This window comes from Hemicordylus capensis, chromosome 1 (genome assembly GCF_027244095.1).
Source record: "Hemicordylus capensis ecotype Gifberg chromosome 1, rHemCap1.1.pri, whole genome shotgun sequence".
Classification (NCBI taxonomy): Eukaryota; Metazoa; Chordata; class Lepidosauria; order Squamata; family Cordylidae; genus Hemicordylus; species Hemicordylus capensis.
The window spans coordinates 74,505,760-74,523,727 of NC_069657.1; the positions used below are offsets into that span (position 1 = coordinate 74,505,760).

At 42.0% G+C, this 17,968-nt stretch overlaps 1 protein-coding gene across 3 annotated transcripts in view; it reads left to right on the forward strand.

Annotated features, from left to right (window-relative positions):
• Positions 1 to 17,968, forward strand: part of STARD9 (StAR related lipid transfer domain containing 9) — a 184,857-nt gene that overhangs the window by 44,031 nt on the left and 122,858 nt on the right. The gene's annotated exons all lie outside the window — the stretch shown is intronic.

The window sequence follows — 17,968 nt, forward strand, 5'->3', positions numbered from 1 at the left end:
TGTAAAGTTTTCTGCATGCAAATTTCCCCCATTGCTGTTCCAAATGGCTGCGGTGCAGAATCTCCCACATTTAGTTGCTAACTTGAGCAGGCCGTTCTGGCACCGATTCAAAAATCTGCCCATGCATTCTCCACAAGCTCATAGGGTGCTCCCCCTCCTCCTTTTGATAATAGAGAATTCAGTACAAGTACTATTTCATATTTTTCTCCAGTCATATGTTGTAAGAAATTGGGGGGAGATAGATTTGTAAGCACTACAGCATCACTTATACATCTGTGGATTGAGGCATGCAGTGTCTTTGAGCATTCTTATTAGCTACATCAATTAAATGCCCTAAAAGCTGGAAGACATTGTTGGAGATGGAGTTCCAGTGCATTGATCTTTTGCACCAACTATCCTAATGACCACTAGGGGCATTGGAAGTAGAGCTGGCTAGTGAGAGTTTCCTTTACCTGTCCTTGCTTTCCTCTACTCTATGACCCCTGTTTTGTCTCCTCAAGTACTTCCTGTAGCGAAGTCAGTCCTCTTCTTATCCTCCTAAAGAAATGAAAATCTCTCTCTCTCTCTCATTATGTAGCTGATATATGGGCAGAGGTGTAACTAGGGAAAATAGCGTCTAGGGCAAGCACTGAAATTGCACCCCTGTCGAAACAGGAATGATGGGACTTGTAGTCAACAATATCTGGAAATCCCTGTTAAAAGGAACACTGTACCATCTATACATGGTTGTTGATCAAAACCTGAAAACATGAGCCATCTCTGTAAAAGACAGAACAACAGTCAGGAGTTATGCGAGGATTCCAAGTGTCATTTTCTCTGTCTCATCTCATTCTTTTTAAAAAACATGACTTTGTCCTAGAGGATCACCTGCCCAAATAGCCACTAGCAAAATAGGGGAAGAAGAAGGTGGTGGTGGGGGTCTATAAACCAGTGAATGATTCCTGCCAGCCTTTGTCTTATGATGACTGTTGGCTCATGATGGGGTATATGTGCATTCACCACACCAGTGCTTACTTTGACACCAAGAGGGAGAAGGATACATTAGTTTGCCACACTAGACAGAGGCATTTGCAACAGGAGCAGACAGCCAAGTTCTGACAGGACCAAAACCAGCCCCTGCCAGACTAAGAAATCATTGTAATTTGCCCCTTCCTGTCACAAGCAGCGTGCTGTTCTTTTATTATTGACTCTTAATTCTCAAATATCCCAGTCATGGATGGAAAATTCAGGGTCAATTTACAAGAGACACATTTTCTACATGGAAGCTTATTCTGTGCAGGTGTTGTGCAGAAACCCATGTGCAGTGACCGCCAGGGGCATAGCAAGGTTGGAATGGGCCAAGATGAGATTTTAAAATGGGCCCCCAGCCCCTCAAAGTCCAGGGCCTCCACACATCCCAGGCCCCCAAGGATTTAAGTCTGATATTTCAAAATAAGTATGCTGCCTGGAAATACATTTCACTGAATACACACACACACACACACACACACTTCACAGTATATAGTGATATACATTGAGTACTATATATTTGTGCTACTTTTAATGCCTAGAACACACTAGCAACGCTAATTATTAAAATGGCCCCCTCGCTGCAGATTAGTAAAGGAGACTTTCAACCATGCAGGGTGAGCCTATGTTTGTTTTCTCAGAATTCTGAACAAATTCAGTAAAGTTTGATTCCAGGAGGTTTTTCACAAGAGGCTTTTAAAGCGCTTTAACACACATCTCCTCTGGAATGGACCTTCACTTGTTGACATTCATCTTCACATGACCTTCACATGTTGGCCAGATTGACCCTGAAGTCCCTGCAAGTTATTGGAGAGCAGTTCACACACAAGAAAAATAAAATAAAATAAAATAAAAGCACAACACATGCTTCACAGTTCTCACTCAGACCTTCTGGGTTGCAAAACAACTTGAACATAAGTGCATTTATAAATGAATGAAAGAAAGAAAGAATAAATAATTAAATATTTGTTCCAGAAGTTTTTGTAATTTTCTGACATGAAACAAGCCACTTATAGGCCTTAAATAGTTTTTGTTTTTAAAGCCAGCACATTTTTCAGTCTGTTTTAAATTAAATATTCAGAGACTTCTCAGTCTCGCCCCACCACCCATATCAAAGCCCTATGGCAAGCAGATCCCTATATATGGGGGTAACCACAAAAAGGAATTCACAGCCTACTTTGAGATTTAAATGAGATTTTCAATGAGACACCATGAATCCACTCCAATTTGCTATCATGGAATCCACACTCAGAATACCTCAGAAACAACAGAACCCTGAACCCCATGGGTTAGAAACCCATGGGGGTCGTTGGCACCCTATGTGCACTACATCACCACTCGCTCTGGGCCACCCCATCACCCCCCAAATGCACTTATGGGGCTGCTGAAAGCTCAATTATACCTTATGAGGAAAAACCTTAAAGACATGTAAACTTCAACAATTCACCAAAAATCAGCCCTCTGCCCAAATCCTTTGAAAAAATTCAGGTAGCTTCCTTGCCCCTACCTGGCACTACCACCAACCCCACACTGCTCTAGGACACCCCTTTGCCCCTGACGTGAAGCTATACATTTGCTGACACCTCCATGCTTCTTTATGGAGAAAAACCTTAAAGATGCGTAAACTTCAAAAATCACTTAAAAATCATCCCTTTGCCCAATTCCTTTCAAATAATTCTGATAGCTTCCTTGACCACCCTAGGAACTACCACCCACCACACTCCACTCTACGACACCCTTTTCTCCCGACGTGAAGCAATACATTTGCTGCAATCCTAATTATTCTCTGAGGAATTCAAAAATACTTTAACAATTCACCAATAATCAGAGGAGTGTCCAATTGCCTTGGGGTTTTGTGGGTGGTAGGCACCCCTGTCTGTCTACCACCCACCCTGCTTTTGTGCCCCTAGGTGCTCCACAATAGGGGATATGGACTGGTTCGTGTCCCATTATACTCTATGAGAAAAATAATTAAAAATATTTCAAATATTCATTAAAAATCATAGGGGTGTCTTATTGCTTTGCGGTTTGCATGGTTGTTGGCACCCATGGGTGCTCCACAATAAGGAATAATGGGCTGGTTGGAGTCCCATTATATCCTATGAGAAAAAAATAAAAATAACTTTCAAAAATTCATAGAAAAGTACGAGTGTCCGATTGCTTTGGGGTTTGGGTGACAGGTACCTCTGGGTGCCAGCTACCATCCTACCAATTTGTGGGTGTCCGAACCAGTCCAAACCAGTTCAAATTCGAACCGAACCAGGGGGTGGTTCGAACAAAACCAAAACCGAACCACTCCCTCCTGGTTCAAGCCCGGTTCGAATTCGAACCAAACCGGGTGAACCAGTTTTGTGCACATCCCTAATCTCAAATGTATTTCACCAACAAATCAATTTAGATTAGATTCTACAGTGATCTCCATGAGTGTTACTTAAATAGATGCAACAACTAAACTCTGCACTCTGTAACTGGAGTAGTAGCTTCCTTGGTGCTTTGCTAAATAATGTCAAACCCCAACAGACATTTCAGTGTTGTGGAAATGAGGAACAGAGAATATCTTTTCTCAGTAAGCTTCTTAAGATAGCCCAAGTTACTTACTTTAGAAGCCTGAGAACCAAGGTTATTTTTCTCTGTATCTGTCCTTTGTTTCATGAGAGTAGAAAACAAAAATTGTATAGGGATGGCCTTTTATCAGCAAAGTATGAGGAAAGGAATCTGTTGTGACCTATAACCCATTTTATAGCTTGACGGTTGTCAACTTGAAAGTATGTGCAGCGAATTTGCTCTCCTAAATTACTGTGTATGATGATCTTCCTGGGAGTTATCCAGACATGGCTTCATGCTTCAGGATATCCAAAGAGCGAATCTGCTTCAGAGTAGATTTACAGTTGTTTCACCCTTCATTCTGGAAGGGATGTGAGCTAAAAGGCATGTGTGTAAAAGTCCCTGGTGTGTTGTGAATAGTATTTACAGTGTAAAATTAAAGTTTAAGTGTACTGGGTGACTAAAGAAGTGTGCAGGGGTGCAACAGGAGCCCTCACACAACTCCCCCATTCTCCTTGTACATGTGCTGATGTGCAAGAACTGTTAGAATTCCAAGTGTTCCCCGTGCTAGGGGTGGGGATAGGGGGCTCCAAAAGATTGGAAACACGTTGTTGAGTCTTCAGTCTCAACGTGTTTTTGATTTTGATGTGCAAGAATTGGTATTTGGGCTGGTTCAGCGACAAGAGGGTTTACCTTTAAGGACCCCCCCCCAGCCGTGTTTCCCCTGCCGGCATTCTCCAAAATCACTGGTGTGGGGCAACAGCATACCTCCTTGCCACCCTGGTCAGCATCGTACCAGACGTTTGCACACTCACCGGACACTTCCATTATGACGCCCCGTATGCTTCCGCCCCACACCAGTGATTTTGGAGACAGTGCTGGCAAGGGAAACGTGGTACAGGAGTAAGAGCACCCTCCCTTCTCCTTAAAAGTAATCCCCCCACCGCTGAACCATCTTATGTGCAATGTATCTGTGTCAGGCTTTGGGGCACCCCTAGAGAATGGACTTTTGCATAGGATGGCTGGATGTCTGTCTCTACCTGGAACACACACAAAGACATATCTCCTCACCTAGTTTCTCTCTGAGGGTTGCTCCTCTTTCTTACTTCCTTGCTTGTCCAGGGGTAAATTACATACAAAAGTTGGTGTCTCTGTTACTATTAGCATACATCATTTGTAGTGCCACTACTTCAAGAGAGAAATGAGGTGGGGGAATAGCTACTAGTGGCTCACTTATGGTAACTAATTCATTTAAAAAGAAATCTAAAATGTGCCATTGAGACAGGTTCCAAACAAAAAAACAAAATTATCAGGCCAGTTTATACTGGTTATTGTCGGCTATTAGACAAAACAGTAATTAGCTATAATCCACCATAGTGTTGCGTGTGTGTTAGCTCCAAGTAGGGGAACGTAATTGTAGCAATTGTCTTTTTATAAAGAATGAACCATATCAATTTTCTTATTCTCTGGAATTGATGCTCACTATTGCATTTGTTACTAGTCTTGTTTGTGTATACTGGAAACTACACTTTCATTCTGCTTCACAAAAAAGGCAGCATAGAAATAGAATAAATACAAAGGGAGGTTTTTTAAAAGATTCTTTCCCCACCCCCGTTTCTTCATTTCTCAGACCAGTACAGCAACAGCTGCCTAGTTCTTGTCATTAGAAACTATCAAGTTCTTTTCATGAGAAAGTTCACGAGAAAGCCTAGTTCTTGTCATGAGAAAATGATCAAGAGAGATGTGGTTGACAAAATGTTTCCTTGTCTACAGTTGGATGGCATAGTTACAGATATATTAATTGATTTCCCTTAGATCGACCTAAAATTCTGTAATAGGAAAGCCAAGACATTTCAAATTTTCAGAGCCCTGCTCTAGCCACACAGCCTGTGGGATGTTGTCTATAGATTTATCTGTTGGAGAGCAGCCTTCTATTCTATTTCATGACTTCCTGTTTAATTGAGCAAAAGAACTGAGGAGCTGAGGATTGGCTAGGATTCCTAGTAATGTAGCCAGTCATCTATTTACAGGAGAGAGAAAATGCTCCAAAACGTCCACAGCCACTCTTTCTTCTTCGTCATGAATAGTGTAATGTTGCTTAAATAAACCTAGTGTCATAGCAGAAGTTTCTTGCTCAATTAATGAATATAATGGAGTTCCCTGTGTTCTGGTGGCTGCTTTCTTTGAACACAGAAAGACTTCAGCTGGGATTAATTTGGTATTCCTCATGAGAGTTCACATGCAGAAAAGACCCTGTGTCAGTGCAACAAAGCTATTACATTAGTTCTTCCTTCCTGCATTAGTCTTTTACCTTTTTAATAAGAATGAACCTCATTCTTTACACCCTTTTCTATGCAGGTTACTAAGACATTTTGCCACTGGCTTTTTACTGTTTGATACAGGGGATGGATTTTTTACTGTCTGCCTTGGCAGTATGAGTTGTTTCAGAGGATGTGGTCTGATGCTAGATGGCAGATTATGTGGGTTTAGGACAGAACTACTTGTTACACATTGTTGCAGGGTTATTTTCCCCAGGGTCTGTATTTTATCAGGTACAGCAGCTGTGAGCAGCTTCACAGTGAGCAGAAAACCAGAGGTCAGAGGCTGTTTTACTAAACATTGCCCCAAGCTGCTTTTTTCTTTAAGAGAAAAAATGTACTGGGATATGTATCTTCAGTCCCTCAAAGAGAAACGCAATCGAGCAGACAAACCTCTGGGAAGGAAAGAATTACTGATCTGCCCTACTCATCCACCACTCAGCTTCAAGCCATCGGTGGCTGCTTTACCAGACAAAAGAAAACCATCCATGAAAAATAATTGTGGGATTACATGCTCTTAAGCATGAATGCTTTTTACAAGTTATATACCCTTCAAACTTCCATTAGTTATGGAAGTGGTTATGGGGAAAACTTCTAAGAGTAGGCATAATATTGTTGGATGTTTCAGTGCACAGGTCCCAAGTTGTTCGACTACAATTCCCAACCACAATGGCTGTAGAACTTTCTGTACTAAGTATGTTGCTTGTAAAGGGGATAAAAAGAAGCCCATTTACTCTCCAACTCCATAATATCCATACTAAACCTGGTAATTTTGTCAAGTGTCCATTGTCTGGTTTCTAAATTTTGGGGCTGATTCCTAAATCCAAAGAAAATTTGTCAAGACCTGATTTAGAAGCATATGTAACAAAGAGACAAGAAGTCACAGACCACAAATGGAAAGGGGGCAGTACAGGAAACATACTGAGCAAAGGCCCCTGGCAGCAAAGGAGAGGCCATCACAGACTGGAAATGAGCAAGTAGAAATAGAATGCTGACTTAAAGTCAGTTGAAGTGTCCTGAAATTGAGACACTAGGTGCAAAATGGCACATTTGGAAGCTTCCCCTTTGTAAAAGAAAATTTCCACATACATAGGAACGTAGTAGTATTGCAGAAAGAAGGCACTGCCTGGAAGAACATTTCAGCAGACAATCTTCTTCCAGTAGTTTGAAGCAGTACTAACCTTGGAGGAGTTTTGTTTGAATTAGTTCTGATTTGGGCTAGTGTAAGTGCTGATATGGCAGCATCTTGACTGATGGGATAGGAGAAAGGAGGTGACAATAGAGTGATTCTCTTGGTTGTGAGTTACTACACACACATATACACACACACGTTGAGAGAGAGGAGAGGTGGTTTTGTAGTAGCAAACATTAATTGTCCCCTTTGCTAAGCAGGCTCCACCCTGATTTTCATTTTGAATGGGGGACTACATGTGTGAACACTGTAATTTATTCCCCTTGGGGATGGGGCTGCTCTGGGAAGAGCACCTACATGCTTCTACATAGAAAGTTCCAAGTTCCCTTCCTGGAATCTCCAGGAGCTTTCCCAGACAGCAGGCTTTACCGCGGATTTACTGTGAGTTTTGAATTTGTCAAAAAAAAAAAAAAAAGATTAAAAGGTGGATTCCCCCCGCACTTTAATCCCCTGCCATAAATCGGGCTAGGCTCGAATGCGCAATGAAAAACCCAAATCATGTGTGACGTTCTCCCCGTCATCTCTCATGGACTTTGGCATGAATCCAGCCAATGTGTGAACACACACCCTCCATTCCAAGCTAAAAGCTCCATCTGGAAATGCTCCAGAATATGGCTGAGATAAACTCCTGCCTGTAACCTTGGAGAAGCTGTTGTCAGTCTCTGTAGACAATACTGAGCTAGATAGACCCATGGTCTGTCTCATTATAAAGCAGCTTCCTATGTAAGGTTATGGGCACATTGATGATCTTGAGGATTGGCAACAGACCATTCTAATAACTGCCCAGTGATGGTGACCCCTGACATTGGCCCTGTTTACTTAAGGCAGAAAGGGATATAAACATGTGACTGCAATTGTACCATTGTACCAATCTACATTTGGTACTATGAAATGGGCAGTTCCCAAGTTTCTTTACTTTCCCCCACTTCAACATGAAAGTAAACTTGGACAAAGAGCCAGTTCAAAATGATTCTTCTTTCTACATTTCTTCTGTAATTTGTGGAGACATCCTAGATGTCACTTGTGGTGAAATCTATAAATGCCAAGTTACTTTTCCTTAAGGGCCAAACTACACAGTACTTTAAGTACTTGGTGGTTTGTTTGTTTTTTAATGTTTTAATCGTGGTTGGATTGGGAGGGCACAGCTGGGGATCACAGCAGGAAACTTTAACCCTCCCCCCTGCTGTGGTCATGCTTGGAATCCCCTCCCCTGCCACCTTTTATTTCACACAATGTTTTTCTTCAACACTCATCTCTTAGACCATTTCTTAGAAACAGTTCATAAGCATTAGTATAGACCATTTCTTAGATACAGTTCATAAGCATTAGTATACAAATATTGAAAGTGTTGCTTAACTTTGCACACAGAACATTGTATATTTTAAAATGAGTGGTTATATCTGTAAGTATAGGAATACTCTTGTCAATATTATTGGTCAACAATGTTGCTATGAATAATTCTCTGTAATGACACTCAATAAACCAGCATTTCTGAATTGTAGCACAATAATACATGGTTCTCCTTTCTATAGCAGGAGCTAATAGAATTCTTTTCTACCTTTCAGCTGGAAGGAGGGGAAATGACAAGGTCCTCTCAGCTCCAGGCGGTCTTGGAGGAAACTGATTATCTTGACCCATTTCAAACTGGTTTTCGGGTGGGCTATGGGGTGGAGACTGCCTTGGTCGGCTTGATGGATGATCTCCAATTGGCAATTGACAGAGGAAGTGTGACTCTGTTGGTCCTTTTGGATCTCTCAGTGGCTTTCAATACTATTGACCATAGTATCCTTCTGGAGCGTCTGAGGGGGTTGGGAATGAGAGGCAATGCTTTGCAGTGGTTCTGCTCCTACCTCTCAGGCAGGTTCCAGATGATGTTCCTTGGAGACTGCTCTTCTTCAAAATCTGAACTTTTGTATGGCTTGCCTCAGGGCTCCATATTGTCTCCGATGTTGTTTAACGTCTACATGAAACCACTGGGAAAGATCATCAGGGGATTTGGAGCTGGGTGTTACCAGTATGCTGATGACACCCAGATCTACTTCTCCATGTCAGCTTCTTCAGGAGATGGCATATCCTCCCTAAATGCCTGCCTGGAAGCAATAATGGGCTGGATGAGGAAGAAAAAACTGAAGCTGAATCCAGATAAGGTGGAGGTACTTATTGTGCAGGGTCAGAACTCTAGAGACAATTTTGATCTGCCTGTTCTAGACAGGGTCACACTTCCCCAAAAGGAACAGGTTCGCAGTTTGGGTGTACTTCTGGATTCACACCTCTCCCTGGTTTCTCAGGTTGAGGTGATGGCCAGGGGTGCTTTCTATCAGCTCCGGCTGATACGCCAGCTGTGCCCATATCTCGAGATCAATGACCTCAAAACTGTGGTACATCTGCTGGTAACCTCCAGACTTGACTTTTGTAATGCGTTCTACGTGGGGCTGCCTTTGTATGTAGTCCAGAAACTTCAGTTGGTTCAGAACGCAGCAGCCAGGTTGGTCTCTGGATCATCTCGGAGAGACCATGTTACTCCTTTACTGATGGAGTTACACTGGCTGCCAATAGGTTTCTGGACAAAATACAAAGTGCTAGTTATAACTTACAAATCCCTAAATGGCTTAGGCCCTGGGTACCTAAGAGAGCGTTGTCTTCGTTATGAGCCCCACTGCCCATTGAGGTCTTCTGAGGAGGTCCGTCTCCAGTTACCGCCAACTTGTTTGGTGGCTACACAGAGACGGGCCTTCTCGGTCGCTCCCTCGAGATTGTGGAATGTGCTCCCTGCTGAGATACGACCCTCCCCATCTCTGGCAATTTTCAAAAAACACCTGAAAACCCTTCTTTTCACTCAAGCTTTCTCAGCTTCCTAAATTGTGTGGGGTTTAATTTCTGGTTTATTTTAAAATTCAAAACCGGATTTCGGGGTTTTTAATCACTCTAATTGTTTAATTGTTGTTTTAAAATGTTTTTAAATTGTTAATTGTTATATTGTTTTTAAATTAGTTTTAGCTCTTTACTGTTTTAGTGGTGTGTTTTAATTGTAAACTGCCCTGAGCCATTTTGGAAGGGCGGTATACAAATCAAATCAAATCAATCAATCAATCAATCAATAATAAAGGTTATTCCTTCGTTCCCTATTATCTAATTGTTTCCTGAACCACTGGGATGTGTACTCACTGTGTATAAAACACACACACACACACACCCTGTCAACTGTTGAAGGATAAATAATGTATCTGCATCAACTCCACTCAAATCCCTCAGTAGGACTCCACACTTGCTTGACAGTGTATATGGTTTTTGGAATGATCTGTAACCTAAGCATTAAATGGAATAGATGATGATTTTTTATTGATTGATTGTTAAATTTATATACCGCCTTTCATTAAAACAATTCCAGGGCGGTTTACACAGAATTTAAAAACAAGATTATTAAAAAGCCACAAGTAAAATATTAAGCTAAAATATAAAAACAAATCTGATTAAAAAGATTTAAAATACAAGCATAAAAACAGAACAAAATACAAAGAAGAAGAAACAGAGACAATAATATAAAAGCCTGGGTAAAAAGCCAAGATTTAACACGCTTTCTAAAAACTCTGATGGAGACCGAGGAGCAAATAGCCACCGGGAGAGCATTCCAGAGTCAGGGCAGCAACAGAGAAGGCCCTGTCCTGCATGCACGACAACCAAGCCTCCCTTAGTGTCGGCACCCTGAGCAGAGCCTCATCAGATGACCTCGTCAAGTGGGCAGCAACCCTTGGGAGCAGGCGGTCCCTCAGGTATCCCGGGCCCAAACCGTTAAGGGCTTTAAAGGTCAAAACCAGCACCTTGAATTGGACCCAGAAACAAACAGGTAGCCAGTGCAGCTCTTTCAAAATGGGTGTGATGTTCTCCCACCTAGCTGCCACATTTTGCACTACCTGCAGTTTCCAGATATTGTTCAAGGGCAGCTTGAAGATGATGATGATGATGATGATGATGATGATGTGTAGCATCCAGACTAGTATTGCACTAGCATAAATGCAGTTGCACTAGCGTAAGGACATAGCATGCTGTTATTGCACAAAGAAATTCATCTCCATTCCAGATGAGTCCTTGCACTAGGACAATCTCTTGCGCGAGCCTATATAGATGCAAATGGAGAGCTCTTCGCATCATGCATTCGGGTGGGTTCCTCTTCTGCTAGTAATTCATGTCTGGGTATGTAAAATGAGGAGTGCATATCCGTATGAATGCTATCTAGTTATCTATCTTGTTATCTAGGCAGAGTACAATATTTAAAACACAATATAAAACAGTAGAAACAGTTAAAATTTCACAAAAAAAGTAAAAACAATCTCATTAGATAAAAAACAAAGTTTAAAATTTATTTCAGTTGAAAGCCTGAGAAAACAGGTGCATCTTGAGGAACTTCCTAAAAGCAAACAGAGAAGGAGATACTCTTATTTCAACAGGGAGCATATTCCAAAGCCCTGGGGCAGCCACAGAGAAGACCTGGTCCTGCATTGCCACCCAACAAGCTGAATTGATGTATCAACCAAAGCTGATAAAAAGCACTTCTGACCACTGCCTCAACCTGAGAAACCAGAGAGAATTTGGGATCCAGGAGCATGTCAAAGCTAGGTACCTAATCTTTCAGGGGGAGTGTAACCCCATCCAGAACAGGCAGATGTAAATCATATCTTGGGTCCCAACCACTCACAGTCAGTGCCACCATCTTATTTGGATTCAACTTCAGTTTATCCCTCATCATCCAGCCCATTACCACTTCCAGGCAGGTGTTTAGGGAAGACATGCCATTTCCTGATGAGGTCAACATGGAGAAGTAGAACTGGGTGTATTCAGCATATTGATGGCACCCTACACTAAACCTCCTGATGATCTCTCTCAGTTGTTTCATGTAACTGTTAAAGAGCATTGGAGATAGTATGGAGCCCTGTGGAACTCCACACTTTAGTTCTCACTTTGTAGAACAGCAGTCTCCAAGCGTCAGCATCTGGAATCTACCAGAGAGGTAGGAATGGAACCACTGTAAAACAGTGCCACCCAATCCCACCTCTTTCAAGTGATCCAGAAGGATACCATGGTCAATGGTAACGAAAGCTGCTGAGAGTTCCAAAATGTAGTCTTAAAGAGAAACATAGTGAAAGCTACTCACTCTTCCAAATAAATAGGGATGTGCAGGGCCGGCTCATCCCAGCAAGCAGACCATGCACCGCATCGGGGCGTTGTCTGCTGCGGGGGTGGGGGTCGAGCTGATGATGCTCTTGACAACATGTTGTTTTGCTCACATACATATTGCAAACATATTTTGCTCACAGTCACCAGATTCAAAGATGTCCTGCCCTAATCTGCCATGAGCTACAACAAGCAGAGGGGCTGGGCAGCGGGGAGCAATGTGCAACTGCACCAGCACGCTCCAAGTTCCAATGGCAGCAGCACTGCATGGAGTCACACACACGTGGAAAGAAAACAACGCCTTCCCGCAGTGCCTAGGTGCCAGAAGTGGACCCGAGTCCCGCCCAAGTACCGGCTGCCCTCCGTTTCTCTGGTGGGCAAGAGCAAGAGAGCAGCTGCTCTTGCGCCCAGGAGTCCTCGCTGCACTGCTCCATGAACTAGAATTCACCATTGATGGGCCTGGGTGAAGCCCGAGGGTGGCCAGAGCAGCAACCTAGCCATTGTAGCCTGCGAATCGTCGCAGGTAAAGATGTAGTGAGAGAGAGGTGGGCTGGGTTGGAAGGAATGCTGGGCTGACCCCTCCTCCCTCCACAGCTGAAAACCAGGAGGAAGGAAAGATAGTTCCTTTTGCCTGCTACTTTTTCAGCAGTTTCAAAAAAATCATATTTTAGAGGGATATAGGGCTTCTTGATGCAGCAGAGAAAGCTTTAGAAAGAAACTAGCTTGGGCACTGAGCCTGTGGCATCCCCCTCCCCAACTCTCTCTCTCTCTCTCTCCCCTACACACACGACTCTCTTGCTTGCTCGCTCTCCCCCCATACACAGCTCTCTTGCTCGCACTCTCCCCTACACAGACAACTCTCTTGCTCTCTCCCCCACTACACACACAATTCTCTCGCTCTCTCTCCCCCCTACACAAACACCTCTCTCGCTCTCCCCCCACAACTCTCTCTCTCTCACCCTACACACACACAACTCTCTTCCCCCCCACAACTCTCGCTCCCCCCCACAACTCTCTCTCTCTCCCCCTCACAACTCTCTCGCTCTCTCCCCCCACACACAACTCTCTCACTCTCTCCCCCCCCCACACACAACTCTCTCGCTCACTCTCCCCTCCCCCCCACAACTCTTTTTGATCTTCTCATTTTGTGCTTGAGGGAAAAGGGAAAGCTCCCCTCCTCCACTCCCTGCTCTATTATATACAATGTTATGTACATAATTAAGTAAAATCTTTGTGTATTAAATTTTGAATACACACTAATTGTATTTATTTCAAATTTTTACTTTTTACTATAACTAAGGGGGGGGCTCAACAGAATGTTGCATTGGGGCACCAGATCCCCTAGAGCCGGCCCTGGGGATGTGCACAGAACCAATTCGATCGACCAGTGGTTCCTCTGGTTCAGAGGCAGGGGGGTTGACTTTAAGGGTGAGTTAAGGTGCACTTACCCCTCTCTCTGCTTTTCCCCCCGCTGACGTCCAACGTGACCAAGCACTCTGGGTACTTCTGGTCCGAAGAGTGGATGGGGCAGCAGGGAGGTATTCTGCCGCCTTGCTGGACTGGTTTGCAATGGAGTGATGGCGGGGGGAAAGTGGAGGGAGTGGTAAGTGTACCCTTCTCCACCCTTAAAGTCAACTCTTTTGCCTTCAAACTTCCCACACCCTGTTCCGTGCACATCCCTACAAATAAGACAGTCTGGATAAGATCTAGCACAACCAGAGATTTATTTAAATGATGGATCAAAGATCTCATTGCAAACATAACTCTTCCTCCAAGATCACTAGGTGCAAACGAAACAGAATATCCTTCCCTGTGTCAGCGATGTCATAGTTTGCTTTGTCTCTTTGGTGAATTCTGAAAAATTGAAACACTTATATTGGGAACCATGGGTTGCCATTTTAATCATATGGGTTAGTGGAGGCAGATAGTGATCTTGGTTTCCCTTTACTGCATTTTTCACCCCTGCAGAATGTGTTTGCGGATGCAGAATAGCAAGCCCGAAGCTAGTACAGCTCTAGAAGAAGAATCCAGTACTGTAAATCCATATTTACCGCCCTGAGACCTTGGGTTAGGGAGGTATAAAAATGTGCTAAATAAATAAATAAATAAATATTGTTTCTAGACTGGAACCAGTGGGATTTGCCCATCCCTCAGTGATATGTTTGCATTGCAAATATTGTGTTAATTGAAAGCTAAGAAATGAAACACTCTCATTTGTTTTGCCCCGCCAAACAGGCATCTGATCCTCTAGGATGTGGTGTGTGTCATCCAATAGCACAAAAAATGCTGACCCAGACATTATTACAATGGCATCCCATATTTAGTAACTTGTAGTTTGCCCCCATTTTTCAGGCAAATATTGTCTCCCTAAGTGACACACATTAATAAAAACATGAGAAGTGGGCTCCGTTCTCAGGCTTGCAAACTAAAAAAACATGGATTTTTTAAACCCAGACATAAATCAGGCTGCGTTCAAACATGCAATTAAAAACCTGAATTGTGTCTGGAGTGCTGCCCATTAGCTTGCAGGGACTTTGCAGTAAATCTGGCTGATACGTGAACGCACACACCCTCCATTCCAGAGGAGAAGTGAACTAAATGTTCGGTGCAGGAGAGGAGGTGAAAATGTTTTGTGCATGGCACAGTAGTTATTAATTCGTGTGTGTGAGAGAGTGAGTGAGTTATGTGCGCACACTGCCTCGATGCTGCCACCCAGGGCAAAACTTTCCACTTACTGATTATAACAGTTAGAGGGAACATTGCTACAGATCCTCAAGTACGACCCTTGGACCCCGATCCCATTTATAATTTTATAAATTATAATTTTAGAATTAAAATTCAAGAAAAAATGATATCCTTTGTTTGATCATAAACATCATTTTTTGTAAGCTACCATGTATATTTAAACATTTAAACATATAAATTTTCCATAAATCTCAGGTTTAAAACCCTTGCTCTAAAGGAAACATAGTTTAGAGGGGGGAAATGAACAAGCTGTTGACTTATATCAGAGTAGGTGAAGTTGTTGCAACTGGGAAAACAGAGTAAAAGCTACTTCCCCAAACAGTGATGCCCTCCTTCCAGTTAAGTTTGCACACTTGTTAAGCTGCCAGTGCTAGATCAGAAGTCTCTTCCACTGCAAGTCATCATTTACACGATAAATTGTAACAATTTATCTTCTCTAAATGAGAGGTAGCTGTGGAAACAAGTACTTCAAACACCATGCTTTTTCCATATGGGCCTTCAGAGACCTTAAGAAGGTTAGTTGGCAGTTATTGAGTACTTGAAGTGAGAGACTAGGTAACAGTTGAGAACTAGTCTGGTGTTTCCTAGGATTCTATATACTGAGTGAAAGAGCTGAGATTGCATTAACCATGGACCAGCAACACACATTTATTCTTCTACAGGGCATTTTCCAGATTAGCCACTCAACCCACAAAATGCTACCATTCAGGCAAATCGCATTCAAAATATAAATAGCAAAGTGCCCAGCAGTTGGAGCTGTCTCACGAAAACTAATAACCTGAAAAAACAGCAACTTTTTAACGTCGGATATACAACGTTATAGCACTATATCGCAGCAATTAAATTTGAAACAAGGCATTGGAAATATGAATGGCACCTTGCTGTCAGCATAGGGACTGCGGTGTCCCAACACAGGAAGTGTGGAAGCACACTTCAGAGATTCGTCATGATTCTTTTGCAGGGTCGAATCTGGAAAGTGCCCAGGTTGATTGCCTGAATGCTGTGCAGTCAATCAAGAATGGTGATAAGTGCATTAAGTGTATAACTTACTGTAGCTTCAAGACAACAGGGTTCTTAATAGCTAAAATAAATGCAACATTCCAGTGCAGTGAAGATGTAGTCCTTATTGTCAAAGTAACATTAAGTGCTGGCTTATGTAAAATTAAGCATAGTTTTGGGCTTTGCATGACATTAAAATTTCAAATTAATTTTGCTCTAATTTAGTACCCTGGAATTATAGTTCAGGAATCAAAAATATATTAGTCTCTCTCAAGGTAGTGACAGCACTGAGGCATGAAAACCATTCGGAAAGATGAACTCTCTGCTTGCATCAGGATTACAAACGATACTTGAATAAGGGCAGGATCCCAAGAGCTTTAGGGGGAGCATCTATGCATGTTTTAATGCTATTGAAAGCCCATTCTACTGAAACCTCTCCCCTCCCCTCCAATTTCTCATTTATTTTATTTTTCAGTGGATGTTACAAAGCCAACTCTTAGAGCCCATTTTAAAAGTTTAACTCTCTGTCACCTTGACATGGTTGGCATTTTGTTGTTGTTGTTGTTTAGGGACAGCATTGTCTCTTCGTAGAAACCAACAGTGTAAGTAAAAACAGATGTTAAAAACAGTAAGATCCAAGATTATTTCAAGCCCAAGCCATTTCCCCACTGCTGTGTTTTTCCACAGCTGAAAGAGAGCCTCAGTGGCAAAAGGTTGCCTGTGATTTCATTTTATGAGATCATATATCTCATACATGATTGCAAGGAGAGGGAAATCACTTGAAAGCTTTGCTGTTTAAGAGTATTTGGGTCTGAAATGGGAGACTGGAGGGATTTCTTCAAGATGTCCCTAAAAGCAACAAGTTTTAACCACATTCAGCTTCACAGCTTGTAAAAGGAAGGAAAAGTAGAATGCTTTTCTCCACACCCAATCCACAAAATTTTTCATATCCTCAACCTATATATTCATTCAAAAATATTACATGAAAAATATAGAATATATTTTCAGAATTCCCTGCTAAACTTTCAGAAAAGCTTAAACCTTACCAAACTAATGTAATAATATCTAAGATTAGTTGAAAATGGAGATGAAGTATGTTCAGATATTCTCAGGCTGTTCATCTTTTTTTAAAAAATAATCATTTTATGTGGATAGCAAGATCTTCATCTGAGCTTACCATGACTGAATAGCCAGTGGTGTATTCTTTGTGCAATAATTACACTAATATTTGTTTCGTAAATGTTTTCATGATTATTTTTTTGTAAACAGATGGTGCCCATGGTGCCCTCTTGCCCACAAGGCTGAAGTTTTGCTGTCCATAACAATTATGCATTTTTGAGGGCACTCTTATTCAGGTCTGTCATCTTACTTAGAGCTTAACTGTATTTAAGTATATCTTTTGACCATCTGCAGGAGAGCTGTGTAAATGCAAAATCTGATGATTGATGCAAAATCTGATGACTGAAGCAAAATTTAGACCAGATGTTAGGAAACATCTGCATTCTATTTTGTGGCACCAGCCTCCATAACCCCCTTATTCTCATTCTTTTCTCCCTTCCCTCTTTTCATATTCCTAGTGTTTGTTGAAATCCTACATATTCTTTGAATAGTTGGATCTTGGAAATAGGATTCGTTTTATAAAATAAAGCAAAACTATAGGAAAAGAATTGAAATTTGCAAATAATCTCTGTGCTTGCAAAAGGAGGACTGAAAAAACACTTCTAGTCAGCAGACCATTGCAGGGCCTTGTTAGAGCCACTGGAAAGCCCTTCTAATAGTTGTTTATAAAGCTAAGAATCAAGGGAAGCAAAACTTCAAAAAGGTGCAAAAAAGTGGTAACTTATTGGAATAAATTATCTGCTATTGAAGGAAATCCATTAAAAAGGGAAACTGTATCTTTCTGAACTACCACAATGAGCGGAGTGTGTTGTCAACATTAAAATGTTTTTGTGTGTGCCCCTGAAGAAAGCATATTGATGAAATATATTGGGCA